Below are 18,904 nucleotides of genomic sequence, written 5' to 3' on the forward strand. Positions count from 1 at the left end.
GTCCTATCGAGTTCAATGACAAGATCCTTCCGCCTCTCCTCAATTTCCGCCCGCCCAGCCACTGCGCGTCCGTGGTATCCACCATGCACTGTAATATCGTCTGCATAGCAATGTATGTTCCCAAGAGAGAGCATATCATTGATATGCAAAAGAAAGAGTGTGGGAGATAGCACAGATCCCTGGGGGACCCCAGTATTCACTACATAGAATTGTGAAGCGCAACCATCTACTAAAACACGAAGGCTACGCTTGTGTAGGAAGCTGGCAATCCAGGTGCATAGCTGAGCAGGCAGACCATATGCCGGCAGCTTGGAGAGAAGACTTCTGTGCCAGACCCTGTCGAAAGCCTTGGAGATATCGAGGCTGACAGCCAACGATTCTCCATGCTTGTCGATAGCTTCACCCCAGAGGTGTGTTACGTACGCTAGAAGATCACCTGTGGACCGTTTTGGTCGAAACCCGTACTGACGATCATAAATTAAACAGTGATCTTCTAGATAATGGATCAGTTGGTTGTTTAAAATCCGTTCCATCACCTTACAAAGTACTGAGATGATAGCTATTGGCCGATAATTTGCCGGGTCAGACCGATCCCCTTTTTTGGGAACCCCTTTTTTGCACATTAGCTCTTCTCCAAGCCTCCGGCACACATCCCGAAGAGAGAGAAAGTTGGGACAGGCGCGTTAACACAGGAGACAGCTCCGCTGCGCACTTCTTCAGCATTATGGCTGGTATTCCATCGGGACCGCTAGCTTTCCGTACATCAAGTGATTGCAGCTCCGTTTTCAGATTTTGAATAACTTGAATATAAAAATAACTAATTTAAAAGTATTCAGTAACAAAAAATATGTAAATTATTTTCAAATAAATGTTTTGCAATTCGTATACTTATAGACTAATGTGCATAAGCGCGGCAACACTAAAGCATGAATTTGGTGGGAAAGCACTCGACGCCATTACGATTCATTAGGACGGACCCAGACGGGATACAGTTCCAAGTGATACTCTATTTTAACTCTCTTTGGTCCCTTAATGATGAAAGTTTATTCATAATTTTAGGTTGTACCATCTCTCTGAATGATAAATTTTATTAATGCTTTTAATTGTTTATAATGTTTTTTTTTTAAATAATGTCATTATCACTGTACATTTTAACACACTATTTAATAAGAGTTAATTATATTTATATGATGAATATATATATATATATATAAAGCTGCGATCGTGTACAATAAAGGCTAGTAAGTTATATTATAAAATAGTTTTTTAGAAGAACTAAACAAAAATTAAGTAAATAATATTATCAACGTAATTATGTGGCATAATGATCTTCTGTGCCGCTTTTGTACAAATGCTGTTTGTTTTAGTTGCTTTTTGTGTTAAAGAATGTCAGTTCTCATTTCGTACGTAAGGATGGACGACCAATTTCCATGTGTCGTGGAACCGGAAATGAAAAGCCAGTTCGATAAATTATCTGCTGTACGCAGTTGGACGTTTGATTCAAAAGGTTTGAAACATTGATTTATATAGAAATAACGCCTTTGTGAAAACTGAATATTTGACGCCGAAGGTTATCGTCATTTTACAAATGCACACAGCAGTTTTTGAGTTTATTCATTATAAAAACTCAAATTTTACCCCTTTATAATATATATAAGTATAGATATATTTTTACGCGCGAGCGAGGCCACGGGCAACAGTCAGTATGTTTATATATATATATATATATATATATATATATATATATATATATATTAATATTATTATATATCTTTTATTAATATAAACATCATGAAATCGGTTACTAAGGCAACTGTTACTGATGTTTGGTATGGGCTCCCCTATACAGAGAGAGAGTTATAATATGTGATAAATCAACTTTGGATGGAGGTTGAACAAAATCCGTTCTTAGTGAGCGTCTACGTAGGGGAAGGAGTAACTATGACAAATTTCAAGTCAATCGGGTGTAAAGCTTAGGAGATCTCGAGATGAGTGGAAAATCATATATATAGATGAACATCAACGAAATGAGAGTTAGTCTCATCCCTTCTATCATTTATGTAATCCAATATAGTAAAATTTAAAGTAAGTTTTAAATTAAGTTATTGGTAAATGTAAAATGATTTGGTATAGGTTTTGAGCCCTAATTTCGTAATGGAATATGGATTTTGATATTTGAAGGGATAATATTATATTAACAATCTTCTCAAAGTAACTTTTGTTTATCTACGATGCTATTAACGGTTGTTTTTAAACCTTTGAACTACTTATTTAGATTTGAGTCAGCTTCGTTAGTGGAAGCACATAAAAATATTTCAAGGGTACGTGAATCACCATTTTATTTTTAAAATTGACGCCGTATTTCATTTTAACGGGACGCCATGTTTCCATAAATCAGTATGCTGCCATCAATAATACACTGACGTTATGAGGAGAATACAACATCTATATTAAATGCATAATATGATTAAGAGGAGCAGTATGTAACTGATTCATGCACTGGATAAATTGATGAAGTTAATGGGTAAATTGTGATCGATTATATTTCGAGAAGAAAAATTTTACTATTTGATATGATCGTTTTCATGTGATGTGCATGTGCTTTAGTTCCACAGATAACTTGATAAAATAATATATTATAATTAATTAATACGATTATAGAAAACGAAAGAAAATCACCTTAAAAGCAAATGACATAAGCAAAAATTATTAAAAGCGGTGCCAGAAAAGTTGAGCGTTTAGCTTTACTCCATAAAGGAATAACATTTTAAATTTTTGCGTTTGACATTTACATTTATACATTGACTGACAACCATAAAAAAGGTTCTCAATAGAAAAAAAAAAAACACGAAATGCCCTCTATTCATTTTCTGACTTATACTCGTAATGCTACAGGTACATAAAAATTAACTAATTAATTAAGTTTACGAATAAGCTAGGAATGTCTCTAGGAATTTTCTTTCAGGCAAAAACCACGTATCACGTTATCCTCAATTTTTTACAGCTTTTTGTATTATATGTAATAGAACATTTAAACGGGATAAAGTGATGCTAAATAAAATATTAAGCAATTACGTTGATTCGAATTATTTTCATTCTAAAATTATTTTTATATTTCCTAGAATAAATTCTAGATACATATATATATATATATATATATATATATATATATATATATATATATATATATATATATATATATACTACTAGCTGCCGCAATGGTCACCGCTGATAGATATTGGCGCTGTGAGAAATATTAACCATTCCTTAAATCGCCAATGGTCCACCGAACTCGGGAACTAAGCAATTATATCATTTGTGCCTGTAATAACACAAAACAAGACACAATAATCCGATGTACTATTTCGCGGTAGAATGTGTGGTGAGTAGGTGGTACTGATACTCAAGATGGAATGATACTCATACCATCAAATGAAGACCAACACGGGGTTTGACCCCGGACCTCAGGGTCAGCGGCTTTTTAAGTCAGCCACTATTACGATTACATTATATATTTATAAATTAAATGTTAATGGAAGTTTTAAGAACAAAACTCTAAGTTTATCAAAAAGAAAAAAAACAGCTCAAATCGTAAATCCTCTCGGCCAACAATACAAACCTCGATAAACGTAAAATTGCGTTTAAAAAACAGAAAACATTTCTTGGATATGCTTCGTGAGGTTATAATTGTTAATACTTGAGCATTGTTGACATTTATTATTATTTATTAAAGCAGTGTATGATGTCCATACTCTCATTATTTTAGTTTAATAAATTATTTTATATATGTCAAAAAATATTAGTTGCCCGCAGCTTCGTTCGCCCTTAACTATAAAGAAAAGGATAAATGATATTTTGGAAGCCTGTGATTTTAAAGTAAGAAGCATGAAATGTCATTCTGGTTTGTGTCCTACCAGGCTCGTCCCTGAAGCTCGTCTGGGTAGGTACCACCCACTCATCAGATATTCTACAGCTAAAAAGACAATAATTAGACACTAATTAGTTATTAGTTAGACAAAGTTTAGTAGTTTTAACTATTTAATAACTTTGCAAGCAACAGAAAAACTGTCCATGTGATAACAGATCTCACTAAAATCAGTGCCGGCCATGATCAACGATAGGCAATGGGACTTTTGATTGTCATGGGGAAGCATACTTTAACAGAAAACTACATACTCATAGAAAAATACATACTCGAATGATATATATATATATACTACATGTATGGTATTGTGAATGAAAACTACCTCTTTTCCGGCACATTCTAAAATTAATCTGTAGGAATTGAGGATCATGTTGAGGTAAAGCTTTGAGAATATTAATTAAGTGTTGCACATGGCAATGATGGAATATGTTTTCTTTATACAAACTTCACTAACATATTGTATTTTGTTTAAAGTATTAGTTGCACCTCCCTAGAAAATATTAATATTAAGACATTGTGTATTTTGCATTTCGTTATTTGCACCCAGAGGTAGTGAAGTTTTTTAAGTGAATATGTACATACGACCGTTCTAACGTTTAAAAAAAAACTAAAAAAAATCTAAATACATGTATATCAATTCAATCAAGAAACACGAATAGTAAATTTCAACCAGATCGGACCATTTTTTTTCATTTTTATATTAATGATTAAACCCCATTTCTCCCGTTAGGGGTTGAATTTTTAAAAACTACGAAATATGTATGCATTTATTTTCAATCAGAAGCTTTAATATTAAATATCATTCTTCTTACATCAAAAATGATGGAATCCCCTAATACAAACATTCAACCCCTATTTTACCTTCTTAGGGGGTAAATTTTCAAAAACACTGAAAACATATTTATTTATTTACAACCACAAGACCACATATGAAATTGCATGCCTTCTAACTTTAAAAATGAAGGGTTTCCATACAAGGGGGTGGAATTTACAGAAATCCTTCCGTAGTGGGTGTTTGCATCATAAAATCTATCAATTGCCAAAATTTCAAGTTTCTTCCGCGATATTCTTCTTGCAGTTGGGGCCGAACATTTTCGAACCCCGAAGCATGTTGGTGAAGTTTTGCGTTCCTGAGTATATTGTCTACAAATCCTACTGTGCCGACTTTTTCACTTCCAGTGAATTAACGCCAAAATTTCAAGTTTCTTACCCCTGTAGTTTAGGCTCTGCGTTGATGAATTAGTCAGGATAAATGGTCACATTCAGGATTATATGTGTATTGATATAACAACAAAAATACGTATGTTTTTATAACTTTTGATAGACTCAACCGATTTTAATGAAGTAAAGACTAAACGAAACGTCGAAATACAAGAAGTATAATAATTTAGTTATTTCAATTTGTAATTTTAGCCTTTTCCGGGATTAGCCTGGACAAACAGACAGACAGACAAAAATAAAAAAATACATTTTTTTTGGTTTGATAAATCGCAAATAGCCATATTTTAAGCAATATAATTTTGACAATATTGTAACCAATATAATAAATTATTTTTTGAATCAAATGTTTCGCATCTATTGAAACATTATTAAATACTGAAATAATCATTAAACAAACCCGTCCTCTGGTTCTGATATTTTTTATTATAATCTTGACGTGAATATTGCTAAGTTTTTCGATTTCCTACCCGATGATATATTTTCGAACCCCGAAGCATGTTGGTGAAGTTTTGCGATACTCAGGAGTATATTGTCTACAAATCCTACTGTGTAGACTTTTTCACTTCCAGTGAATTAACGTGCGTAAATGCGGCGTTGCCAAAATTATAATTTAAGAAAGAGATACAAAGACAGTTTCTTCTCATTCGTTCATTGGTGAAATAATTTATACTTAAACTAATTTTCGTCCGCAGCGTATGGCATAGGACATGGGAGACCTTGTTAGGTATCTTTTATGCTTTTTTATTATTAAAAACCATATGTCCTTTTATGTACCTCTGACAACATGTATGTAATATTATGATGATCGATTAATATCGATTCAGAATATATAGAAGTATATTGTTATTAGACGTCCTTGTATTTTGAATTGTGTCCATATTTTTTGGATATTGATAATTTGTATAATATTGTGAGATAATCAAAGAAAATATGTTAAAAGCAAAATTAAACTTAAGAGTAATAATCTATAATATTCAAAACAAAAATATCAACTTAAGACAGCAGCTATAATTTCAGATCGGAATCGAACTCGGTCTAGTCGAAAAATCTTAATATTTCAGATCTTTAGGTCAACTAATAGTACACGGAGGAATGAAATTTATGTACTGAATCTTTCATTATATCAATATTAGCATGTCGGGGACACAAAACCATGAGGTTATCTCCTACGATAAAACAGCGTAACGCGCCTAAAGAAGTTATTACTTCAAAAAACAAACATAATGTCATCACAACAATCGTTTTGTGTGACCTAGTTTAAGATAAAAACATGACATAATATTTTTAATATAGATCAAAATAACGAGTACAGTGCACACCAAAAGTTTTTCTTAAGTTATTCATGTCACGGCTGTGGTCATATTTCTACTGTGGCGTTTAATTATGTATAAAGAACCTAAATAAGAATTTTAAAACAAAAAAAAAAAACATAATACGTTTTTCGTATTTAATTTTTGGGTTTCTTTGTGATTTTATTTTAATTAATAATATACATTTTTTTTTAAATAATTGCTACAACACTGTTACAGTTAATAATTTAATTATTAGATATATTTCTGTTTCTTAAATTAAATTTTTTTAACATCAAATTCAGTTAGTTTTAGCAAAAAATCAACATAAGCAATCAAGATTAAGAATATCAAGCAAATTTACAGCTCTTTTACTGGTGGTAGGGCTTTGTGCAAGCTGGTCTTGGTAGGTAGCACCCACTCATCAGATATTCTACCGAAACAGCAGTACTTGTATTAGCAGTGTTTCGGTTTGAAAAGTGAGTGAGCCAGGGTAATTATAGGCACAAGGGACATAATATCGTAGTTCCCAAGGTTAGTGGCGCATTGTGGTCACCAAACGCCCTTAGACATTGGCATTGTGAGAAATGTCAACCATCGCTTATAGCCAATGCGCCACCAACCTTGGGAACTAAGATTTTATGTCCCTTGTGCCTGTAATTACACTGGCTTACTCACCCTTCAAACCGGAACACAACAATATCAAGTATTGCTGTTTTGCGGTAGAATATCTGATGAGTAGCCCCGTGATATGCGCGATCAGAGATAATCAGATGCAGAGATCGAGAGGTGACAGAAATTCCATAAGACAGCCTTAGCGAAAGACCAAACTGCGCGTGTTGCCGAAGGATAACGCACCAATCTCTTACAAATCTTGCCAATATGCTCAGTCTTTGCCTTGGCAATACAACTTTTGAAAGACATAGTGGCAGAGTTGTATTCCTTTTTAAATGCGTTGGTATTTACATCACGAGATGCGAGAGCATTCTCATTTTCGGCGTGATGCCATTTTGCAGAAGCGACCAAACCAGGGCTGGGATCTGCCGAGATCCGGCGAGAAGCAAATCTGTCCCGACGGATAGGATGTAAAGAAAGACCGCATCCGATCTCAGTCTGCTGACCTGTAGTGCCACACTAGCCGGCAGCCCCCGAATCGAACCCGTGAAGGGCGTGTAATCATCACTGTACTCCGGACAAGACAGTGGTCCAATGAGCCAAGCGGAGGCTCGATGGAAACATGGTATCTGTTCGGATGAAAGGTCAGCAGAAGGTCTAACAGGGAAAGTGTACTATCCTCCACATCTGGAATTCTGGAAGATAACCAGTTGTCTCAGATCATATGCCAAGGCGAAATCAACAACAGTTCTCCTCGCATACCGTACGTGATCCGAGCCATTCGGCATGGTGTGCGTTAAAATCATTAAGAATAACGAAATAAGACATCTGCTGAAGCACGGAATCTGTAACTATTTGGATGTGTTTAACGAGCCGGTCAGTTTCGGCATTACCACTATAGGACCTATTTAGGCACGCAAAGATTCGCGTATGATCAGCGCAGTCTACGGGCAGCCAGAGAATGGATAAAATATCTAGATCTCGGTTAGAAAGAGCAGAGCCAGCTTTGTCATCTCAAGATGGAAGTGAACGGCGTTCAAGATAGAATTCGGCCTTATATTGCAAAAGTCCACATCTGCCCTGACCATTGGCGAGCGCAAAATTGACGTAAACAATTCAGAGGGCAGCCTGGGTGTACGTCCTGAGTATGGATGCCTAGAGAGGGATACTCCACCGCAATCGCTACTGGTACCCTCGTGGGCTAGCAAAAGCGAATTCTGCACGATCAAGTTAGTGGGGTGTAGGGGAATTGGGCCTCCGGGACTTTCACAAAACGAAACGAGAGAGTAATACTTTCCCGGACGTGACGTCCCATTCGGCTGTAACCTGAAAGCATGCAGCGCGGCACTACCACTAGGAAACTCGGTTGTTACCATGCGGGCCATGATCAGGCCATTTGAGAGAAAGTATAAGTAAACAAAAATATAAGTCACATCGATAGAAAGATCAAAAGGAGTTTATTATTTAAATAGCTATTTTTTTATTTCTTTTTAAAAAAACATACGAACGAAAGTTGTATTAAAACATATATACGTAAATAGGTACCTGCTTTTTAATGACAAATTATTATATATACCCGAATGGTACTTACTTAATTACCTTGAAACAATTATCTTGAAATATAAAATGTTCTAAAGGCCACGCCCACCATAACTCGTTTTTAAAAATATATTATTATATAGACATATAAATATTAATGTTATATAAACATATAACATTTGCTTAAAAGTGTGTCCATATCTGCAAAGATAACCATTTCAAACAAAATACCACCAATATATATCGAATAGGTATCTAAATGTACTATAGTGTAAGTTAGCAGTTATATGTAGAAAATCAAACTAATCTGAACTAAAATTATTTTCTACTATTTTAAAAATGTTTACTACGAAGACTTCAACATATTTTTAATAAAATATTTTGATTTTTTTCCGAATTCGAAGTATTGCGAATTGAACTTAGGATATCTTGAATTTTTAAACCGAACTATTAATGAATGAAGCGAGTTGGCAACGTCGCAACTCAACGTAGTATTTGGACGCCAAATAAACGGATATTTCGTTATTGCCGAGAAGCGTATACGCGGCATTAATATACGCGCTACAGAAGCGCCACTGCTCGGCTGTGAAATCTTCCGGAACTTTTGATTATATTTTTTCAATCTTTTTACCAACATTTTTAAGTCCACTCATTTTTATTCTACGGGTAGCTATGACCATAAGGACGTATGTTTTTTCTATTCTCTGTATTTCTTTTTGTTTTCTTTATAATAATGAACGGAGTTGGTTTAAGGTAATGGAATAATTTTTCATAAGCGCTGTTACAATTGGGGTTCGTAGCATTACTATAATTTTAGTGATGCTTGCCCAGGTCTAAGCCAACTTTGCGCAGAGGCAATATCGTAACCAAGTAGGTTAATCCGAGGTGTGATTTTTGCTAGTTGAAAACTTTACCAGTACCCCGCCCAGGTCTAAGCCAGTAATCTTTGGTTAAGACTTTTATTTTAAGTACTGGATCTTGGCTACATTAATATTCTAAGTAACAAACCTACAGTATTTATGAGAATTTTCAAGAAAATTCAGTTTAAATAAATATTTTTTTAATTATTATCCGAAACGTTTTGTTCCGTTTATAGGCTGATTTCAATTAAATAGATAGTTATAGAAAAGAAACGGAATTATTGATGACAAAATATTATCATTAAATTCAGATGTATGTAACTAAATATTATAACGTATTTCAAAAACTGACATAAGTTTAAAGTTCTTTATTATGTTAATATGAGGTCACAGAACCCTTTTAACCGTAACGACATTGTCCCTAAAGGCTGTGGTTTCACAAAGTTATGATTCATTCATATTTCGTTTCACTTTCTACTCAGAAAGTTTTCACTAGGTTTTATGATTCAAATTTTTAACCCAGAAATTTCACTGCTTAAATGTCCCGAGTCTTGGAACACGGCTGTATAATATTCATACTTTAAAAGACACAAAACCTTTTATTTCTTTCTGGGGATTTCTTTTAGACAAAAATATATTGTTTTTTAATATTGCAATAATTACATAGTTAAGCTATAATATATATCCAATATAAATAAAAAATCCTAACTAAAAACATATTTTGATTTACTTTTAAATCGTCCTGCTCCAAGTTAAAATTTAATTAAAATTGAATGTAAAACTAGAGCTTCAGAATTTATATTTTAATTTTATATTTTTAGTTTAAAAAAAAAAAACAGAATGAGAATCAGTATTTTCTCTTGTTACCCAACTAGTAAAATTAAATAAATCCACGCTTCTTTATCGTAATATATATTTTTTATATTGAATTTTGACTTTTATATTCCAGATATTTTATCATTTTAATATATATAATAATATTTTTTAAATATTGAATTTTAATATGCAAAAATAAAATTATCTGTGGATTTTAATCACAGTAACCAAAACTTTTATCCTGGAAGGATTTTGCGAAATCGTATACTTATTTGAATTAAGAATTAAGGCTCACTTAAATATCACGAAACCTTTGACTCGTCTCCTTTTGAGAAGAATATTTAGAGTTTATTACACCACATTACTCTAATGCGGCATAGTGAATACACATATGAAATCATTTTCACCGACACATGTAGGTTTCAGGTTTCCTCACGTTGTTTACTTGCACCGCGAAGCAACAGATGAGTTATAAGCACAAATTACGGACATGGATATACATATATACATATGGACATACAGACATGGTACTTGCCCAGGTTTGCATCTGCAATCTGGGAAGATTCACGTGTTCTTGTTGTTCTGTAGTAATTTTAAATGTATACAAGTTTTGTAGTAGTATTTTTTGTTCTTCGAGATTATTCTAAGAAAAATTCCTTTTCTTATTATTTATTCTTATAAATATCTTTTTATTATTATATATAGCATTATTTTTAGTTTCTTATTGTTATTATAATTTATTTTTTTCTTATGAATCATATAATATACTAAAAAATAAAAATCTTTGTTACGGAATTAATGTTATCTTAAAAGTTTACAGAGGCGCGGACCTATCGTTTGCAGTAATCAGTTCCAGGCAACCTTTCCGGCAAGACTTCAATCGTATTAAAATAGGGTATTGCAAGTTAACATAAAATAATAATTCTTTTAGAATCTATTATGTATTAGTATCAGGTATTACGGAGACTGGAAGACTTTTTATCTATCTCTCTTACTTCTGCAACATTTAATAAAATCAGTTTAAGCATTGAGTTTTTATGAATATTTATAAATAATGCAAGTTTTCAAGTTAAATTTGATGGATGACATTATGTCTATTTATATAACTGAAAAAAGATATCGTTGAATTGTTGAAAATTCTCTAAGGAGTATTGTGTAATATAATCCATTTATCTGTGTATGCATTTAAAAGAACGTTTGACATGGTAGATAGTGGCCATAAGAACAGTGAAGCGCAGCTACCGGATACAGGAAGTGGATGTGACGTTTGCCGTAACACAATAGACCGAGAAACAACTGCTGCTCGCATAAAGGCTTTATACGTTTGCAGATGACTTGCATTGTTTAATTAAATATTTATACCATTTCACTTTACCCGTTTCGATTTGGTGATATTTTGCACTATATTTTTGATATATTTGATACTTTATACGTCATAACAATATAATATATTTAAAAATACACGTACATGGTCAAAAACTCATTAATTTACATATAGAAATGTTTAATTTCAATTCGATTCATTGTAAAACCTTAAATACCTTAAGCTTAGTATAGAAGTAACTACATATATAGACATTAATGTATATATAAACTAGCCCATTACCAATATATCAGAGACAATCTGGCGCCTAAATACCAATATCCATATTTGTAACTTGATAAATGACGACCTTCCATACAAGCTTTCATCCGTTATTTAATTAATCTTATTAGAGGGTAAAATTTACCAAAAATGTTTATAAGTGCTTACCTACATACTTTATACAGGAAGCTTTACCACATGTTTTATTAACTAAATAAATATAATTATTAAAACCTATATAGTAGTTACTCTAAAATATATAGTAATGATTCATTTAGTTATTTACAATTTGTGCTAGATAGGTGTAAGTGAATAGCTTAAAACTACGATATATGGTATATATGATGACCAATTTTCACCATGCTTACAAATTTATTCATAAATTCACGAATGTCATGGAGCAGGGAACAAATTCATCTCCACACCTTTTATAACCAACTCACATCAGTGAACCCTTTCACAGTATTAATTGGGTTAACTGCCAAAGGTTCACACGGACGCCAATGACCATTTTTTACTTGACTTGAATTTAAAATAAACTAGTCTATTACTAAATAACCAATAAACTAGTCTTCTAGTTTATATTATATTCGGTAATTTAAATATTTGGCTTAGTTAATATAGGTAAGGTAAAAGTCCATCTCTCAAATAAAAAAATATGTGAGAAATGTCAATATATCATATAATGTCATTTCTTAGATAATATATAGCTCGAAGACCTTTGATAGGGTTTGGCATGATGGCCTTATCAGCAAGCTTCCTGCATTTGACACTATTTCTGCTGCACATTAATGATCTGCTGATGCCCGGTATCCATGGGTACGCAGATGATTGCACAGTTGTCAAGAGTTACAAGTCCAACGCGCGAGCTAGTGAGGCCCATATCCAGACTCAGAGAGAGGCCATGGTAAAGCGCCTGAGCGTGACCCTTAAGGCAGTGTCTGATTGGGGCGAAGCCAATCTGGTCAAGTTCAATGCATCTAAGACTCAGGCGTGTTTGTTTTCCGCTAAAAAGAGGGAATTCCAGCTACCGCCCTCCTTCCGAAATGTATCTGTACCTATAACTAACCATCTTGACCTTCTTGGCATTACTCTCTCGTCGACTTTAAATTTCGGCTTTTTTATCGAGTCCAAAGCCCAAATAGCCGCTCGAAAACTTGGTATCCTCTCCAAAGTGAGACGTTACTTTACTCCAGAACAACTGTATAAAGCACAAGTGAGGTCATGTATGGAGTACTGCTCTCACCTTTGGGATGGCTCTGCCAAGAACCACCTTGAGGCTCTAGAGTTGATTGAGAGGCGTGCCAGAAGGTTGATAGGAGACGACACATTGGTCGAGTCTAGGCTTCAAAGTCTTGAACATCGACGTGTGGTTGCATCACTCTCAGTCTTCTATCGGATATATTTCGGAGAATGTGCTCAGGAATTACATGAACTGATTCCTCCAGCCCCTTTTTACTATCGAACGGCCAGGCAAACGCGACCAAAGCGACATAGGTACACAGTGAAAATTCCTCGCCTACGTACGAAGCGCTATGAGTCTACATTCATCATTCGCACTGCGAAACTTTGGAATGCTTTGCCTGAGTCCGTATTTCCCGATAGGTACAATGTTGGTGTCTTCAAATCAAGATTAAACAGGTTTCTTATAGGCAAGCGTGCTACATCTTAGACCGTGTCGATGCTTAACATCAGGCAAGTCAACGGTCAAACGCTGGCCTATTAATTGTAAAAAAAAATATAGTTTTTTATATTGACAACGAAGACAAGCAAATGCACCGAGAATAAATTATTATAATATGTTAATGATGACGTCCTCATGACCGATTTCGCCCACAGCAGCCAATCTCAAGTGGGATTAGCAAACTGCGCAGGACATATTATAGTGCACAAGTGTGTGCGCAAACACAAATGCACTATCAATTCCCTCACTATTATAATCCGATGCGACGGCAATCCACCAAGGCATTGAAATGGGATGGTTTAACGACTTAACTGCCGGAGTTAACAGCTAAATAAAAAAAATATGAAAGAAAGAGAGGTCGAGTGCAAAAGGGACAATAGCTTATTTTAAAATTCCTCAAAAAACTCATTTTATAACGTCAGTTTAGTTTAAAAGCTTTTTGTCAAAGCTAATTTGTTTATAGAACAAATGGATACTTCAAACTAAAAATTCATGGATTTTATTCTATCGTCTACCTTACATACAAACCTTAAAAGTCAATAGAGCGTTTTAACAAAACACTTTTTTATGTCCTATACGTACAAGTGAGTGGAATTTGTTTGTAGCTTCAATGGGCCAGAAATAAAAAGTGTATGTTGAATGCTGCACCGCGCCCACGTTACGTGTCACGCATACAAATATCCTTGGCACAAGTATATATGTACACATATTCAACAGCAGAACTATGTTCGCTTCGCATTATACGTCACGATGTTTTGTATATTTTATAGAGACGGTCGTGGTGCTGCTGTATTATTTTGTCCGTGCTTGTAATACGAAATATTTTAAAAATTCATTACTAATACGTAGGTAAAACGAACGAGTATATATCACCCTCCCTATTGTTGTTGTTTAGGAATTAGTTTGACATATATGTTTTTGGTAGTATTTTAGTTCGAGGTTAAAACTTAGGCAAAAAAAAAACAAATAAAAAAACACTAAGTTGGTAATAAATATTGCGTTACAACAAGCCTAAGCAATTAAAAAGAATGGGCGTGAAATATCTTTAAAATCACATAGAAACATAATTATGCTTGTCTTCGTAACAATGTATTCTTCAGAGATATTTTGTTTTATTTACTGTGTAATCGTTATCGTCGTATTATTATATATAATATAAGTTTATTTATTTAATTGTCATTTAAAGTTTATTCTACTACGTCTTTGAAATTTGTGTTATTAGCATCGCTTATTCAATGAATCGTTTTGACTTAATTGTATCATCAAGAGCTTTGTTAGAACAGGTTTCTCTGCACTGGCCTTTTGACGTGCTGGTCGGACACTATAATAATTTATGATATACTCGAAGAGACTTTACGTAGATGATCATCGACACCTCGAGGATAGTCGGTAACTTATTCACTTCACTTAACTCTTTAACTCAATAACAAGTATTTGAATAGTTGAAGTTTTTTATTTAAATATTTTATGGACGATATTTTGTGGAGGTGTCACTAACTAACAATAACATTTTAATTGGACTAAAACTGCACAGAAAATTTCAATATCGTTTCGAATAATTCCCTCGTTATGCGAAGAAGACGGCATTCATAAATAGTTGGCATGACTCCAACTTGCTTAGCTTACAGAATTTGTAGCTTTTACGAAAGATACGTCTTTGATGTAACGAATACAGGGTAAGGAGGTGGACAAAAATATCAGATTTTTACGTTTTAGTAAATAAAGATAAATGAATAAAATAATACTAAAAATAATTTAAACAGAAATATTATATTTAATTTGTATATATTTTTGTTATATCCATCCATCATTATATTTTTAATTATAAGTTCTTATTTAATCTTTTTAATTGAAACATATTTTTAATCATTTAAATTTCTTTTTTTTTATATTCGCCGGGAGGGCAAATGACTCTACTCCACCTGATGGTAAGTGGTAGTAGAGTCCAAACGCGACGACGGCCAGTACAGACGGGAAAAACGTTCTGCACTAGCCGCCTTCGCCTTGCCGGCCCGCAAGATGCCTCTTCACGCCTCGTTTGAAGGAATTTCAAAGCTTTTTAACCTATATATACCTTAATACCTTATACCTTAATACCTTATACCGAACTTAATAGAACCATTATCGTACAGTAACATTCAAACTATTAATTTTGCGAAAATATTGCAACAACACTTCATCGAGATTTACTTTTATCTTTATGGCAGGCACCTACAGCCACCTCGTTTAATAATATTATGTACTTAATATCATATACATTTTGTAAATCCAAATTTAAATATTAAGCTCTATTCGATGCCTTAATAGAATTTAAGATAAGAAAGACAAGGAATCCAAAAAATAAGCTTATTTATTTAGGCTTTTCTTAAAGTGGAGTAGATTCAATTCGTCGCTCCACCAAGCGCGATGTTTATGTAAATGAGTAAGAGAGATTGTTCGCAGTGATATCGAGTGATTTGCACGTTGTCAAGGCCGTATAGGGCTTAGGTCTAATCCTTTATTTATTTCTGTACAGGGATTTCATTTTTATTATATTATTTTTTATTAATTATAAATGAGCTGCCGAAGATTAAGAACTTAAACAAGAACATTTATAAACGGGGACAGTATCCCCGCTTATAAATCTAGCTAAACCAGAAATTAAATTGCTAAATTTTCGATTGCTTAGTATGATGTATCCCTATTGAAACTAAAACCTCCCTTCGTTAGTAGTAATATACCCAAGATAAACGCACTCTAGAAAGGCATATTGGATGTTGGAAGAATATTATATGCAAGCGAGCTTCAAATTACACTTATATTTGATAAATTTGATATACACCATGTATATCGAATTTAACTTACAACCAAATAAAATTATTAAACATAATTTTGACATAGTTAAGAAACGACATTAGAACATCTAGCTGTATCTTCTTTCCAGCTAATGAGATGTGGATTTGGAAAGGAATTAACTAACTGTTTTTTGTACGCATATATCACGTAAATCGTAGTGGTAGAGAGTGGTATTAAAAAAAAAACTAGTTACATTTTTTTAAGATATCCGCAAAAATGATTTTTTTACTGTTTTTTAAAGTTACGAATTCATAAATTCATTTTTGCATCTGGATAATGCCAATATTTTCGCGTTATTCTTGATTTCATTTATATTTCAGTTAATATAAAAAAAACTTTCATATATTTATTATACATTATTTCAAACCATTGCAAACTAATTCAACAAACAGAACTCATGAAAAATGCTTTTTCCATATATATTATCAACAAAAACAAAAAGATATTGTCGTGATGAGCAAAGAAATTAGAAAAGCATAGAAATTAGATCGTTGGCCGACAGAAGCGTGCTAGGGACGCGCAGGTGAAATATGAAATTTGGTGGCTTTCCACGTGCTCAAAACCCACATTAAAATATATAATATAAGAATAAAACTGATTTCTTTCATTTATTTTTGTTTTCGAATATTGCAGCTTGTAACATCGATACTGACAAATTTGGACAATGTATCAATTTTCTCATAAGATGGTATCAATTGCATGGCGCAATGAAAATAATATGGCGACGTATATTTTTAAAAGTGTGATTGAGTTGAGAGCTCCCTCGGGATATATAACGTTAACAAATTGCCGCAATTTCCAATGTGTAACGTATTTCGATGGCAATTTTCTCAGTGGAATGATGCCTGAGTGCCAGTGAGACGTTTCGCTACAAAATCTTATTATCATTGTCATTGTGATATTTCCTTTTATGTTCGATAATTAAATGTTAAAAAGTATTTGGAATATTATTTCAAAAAAGGGGGTAGTCTCATCCCCAAATTTCCTCTTATTAAATATAATAAGACTGAAATATACTTGTTACAGAATCCAAATTAATTTATCCCATCGTTTCAGACAGTTAAGAAACTTAAAAGTAACAGTTGTGTCTGCTAGTAAAAGAAATGCGATGTAATATTACAAAAAAAGTTGAGATTGCCAAACCAACAAAAGAATGAGGGTATAAACCCGGGTAAGCATCATGCTCGACGCCATAATTCATTTAGCGCTCGGAACACTCGGACGAACGAGAACAATATGAGGAAACCTACATGTGTCTAATGAAATCTGCCCCATGTAATCCTCATTGGGACAGCGTTGTGGAAAAAGACCCAAACTTTCTTATCAAAAGAGGCCATAGCCCAGTGGTGGAATATTTACACACCACATTTACTTTCGTGGGCACTAACCGCCATAGACATAGAAATTGTAAGAAATGTTAACCACCGCTCACATCGCCAATGCGCCACCAACATTGGCAATTAAGATGTTATATTTCTTATGCCTGTAATTAGGTACGTTGTTCCGGTCCCACGCTCAGAAATTGGTAATACCACAAGACCATTTTTCTCATAACTAACCGTAGGACAACAATATTACATAAAGTCCTACAAGAAAACAGGTAAACATGTATCACGAATCCGACTCTCATCTCAAAATTTGTAATTATCATTTTCATATAACATAAAGTGAAACCTCTTTCGAAATTTAAATATAAACTAACTTTATTTCCTAGACAACTACATACAAAATATAGTGTTTTTACAAAAAAAAAAATATAACCTTCATCAGGTTCATCTGATAAATCTTCGTCTTCTTCGCTACTAACATCATTCGCATCTTCATCTTGGACTCTGTGATCAAACATTATATACATATTGTAGGACAGATTAATTAATTAATTAGTTAATTTAGTTTTTTCATAAAAAACAAAATTAAAAATATTTTAAATTTCAATAATATATATTACTTTTATTTATTAAATTATGAATTATGTTTCTGCAAATAATCATAAGGATATCGTAATAATTATTTTTGTAAGGTCATGTCACATAATTTAAATAAATTTTATATAAATATTACGGTCAATAATTTCGGTTAGTTTACGAAGTTGTAATGATTTTTATGCACATCATCATCACACATCATCAGCCGAAAGACGTCCACTGCTGGACAAAGGCCTCCCCCAAGGATTTCCACGTTGGCCGATCTTGCGCTGCCCGCATCCAACGGCTTCCCGCGACTCGTTCTAAGTCGTCGGTCCACCTTGTAGGGGGCCTGCCCACGCTGCGTCTTCCGGTTCGTGGTCGCCACTCGAGAACCTTTCTGTCCCAGCGGCCGTCGGTTCTGCGAGCAATGTGCCCCGCCCACTGCCACTTCAATTTAGCAATTCTTCGGGCTATGTCGGTTACTTTGGTTCGTCTGCGGATTTCATCATTTCTGATTCGATCTCGCAGAGAAACTCCGAGCATAGCCCTCTCCATTGCCCTTTGAGTGACCTTGAGCCTTCTTATGAGGCCCATTGTGAGCGACCACGTCTCTGATCCATAAGTCATC

At 33.8% G+C, this 18,904-nt stretch overlaps 1 pseudogene; it reads left to right on the forward strand.

The window, feature by feature from the left end:
- Positions 1 to 9,429: 9,429 nt before the first annotated feature.
- LOC126769314 (U4 spliceosomal RNA) lies at positions 9,430 to 9,554 on the forward strand (annotated as a pseudogene).
- The last annotated feature ends 9,350 nt before the right edge of the window (positions 9,555 to 18,904 follow it).

Source organism: Nymphalis io, chromosome 6, assembly GCF_905147045.1.
Source record: "Nymphalis io chromosome 6, ilAglIoxx1.1, whole genome shotgun sequence".
NCBI classification, from domain to species: domain Eukaryota; kingdom Metazoa; phylum Arthropoda; class Insecta; order Lepidoptera; family Nymphalidae; genus Nymphalis; species Nymphalis io.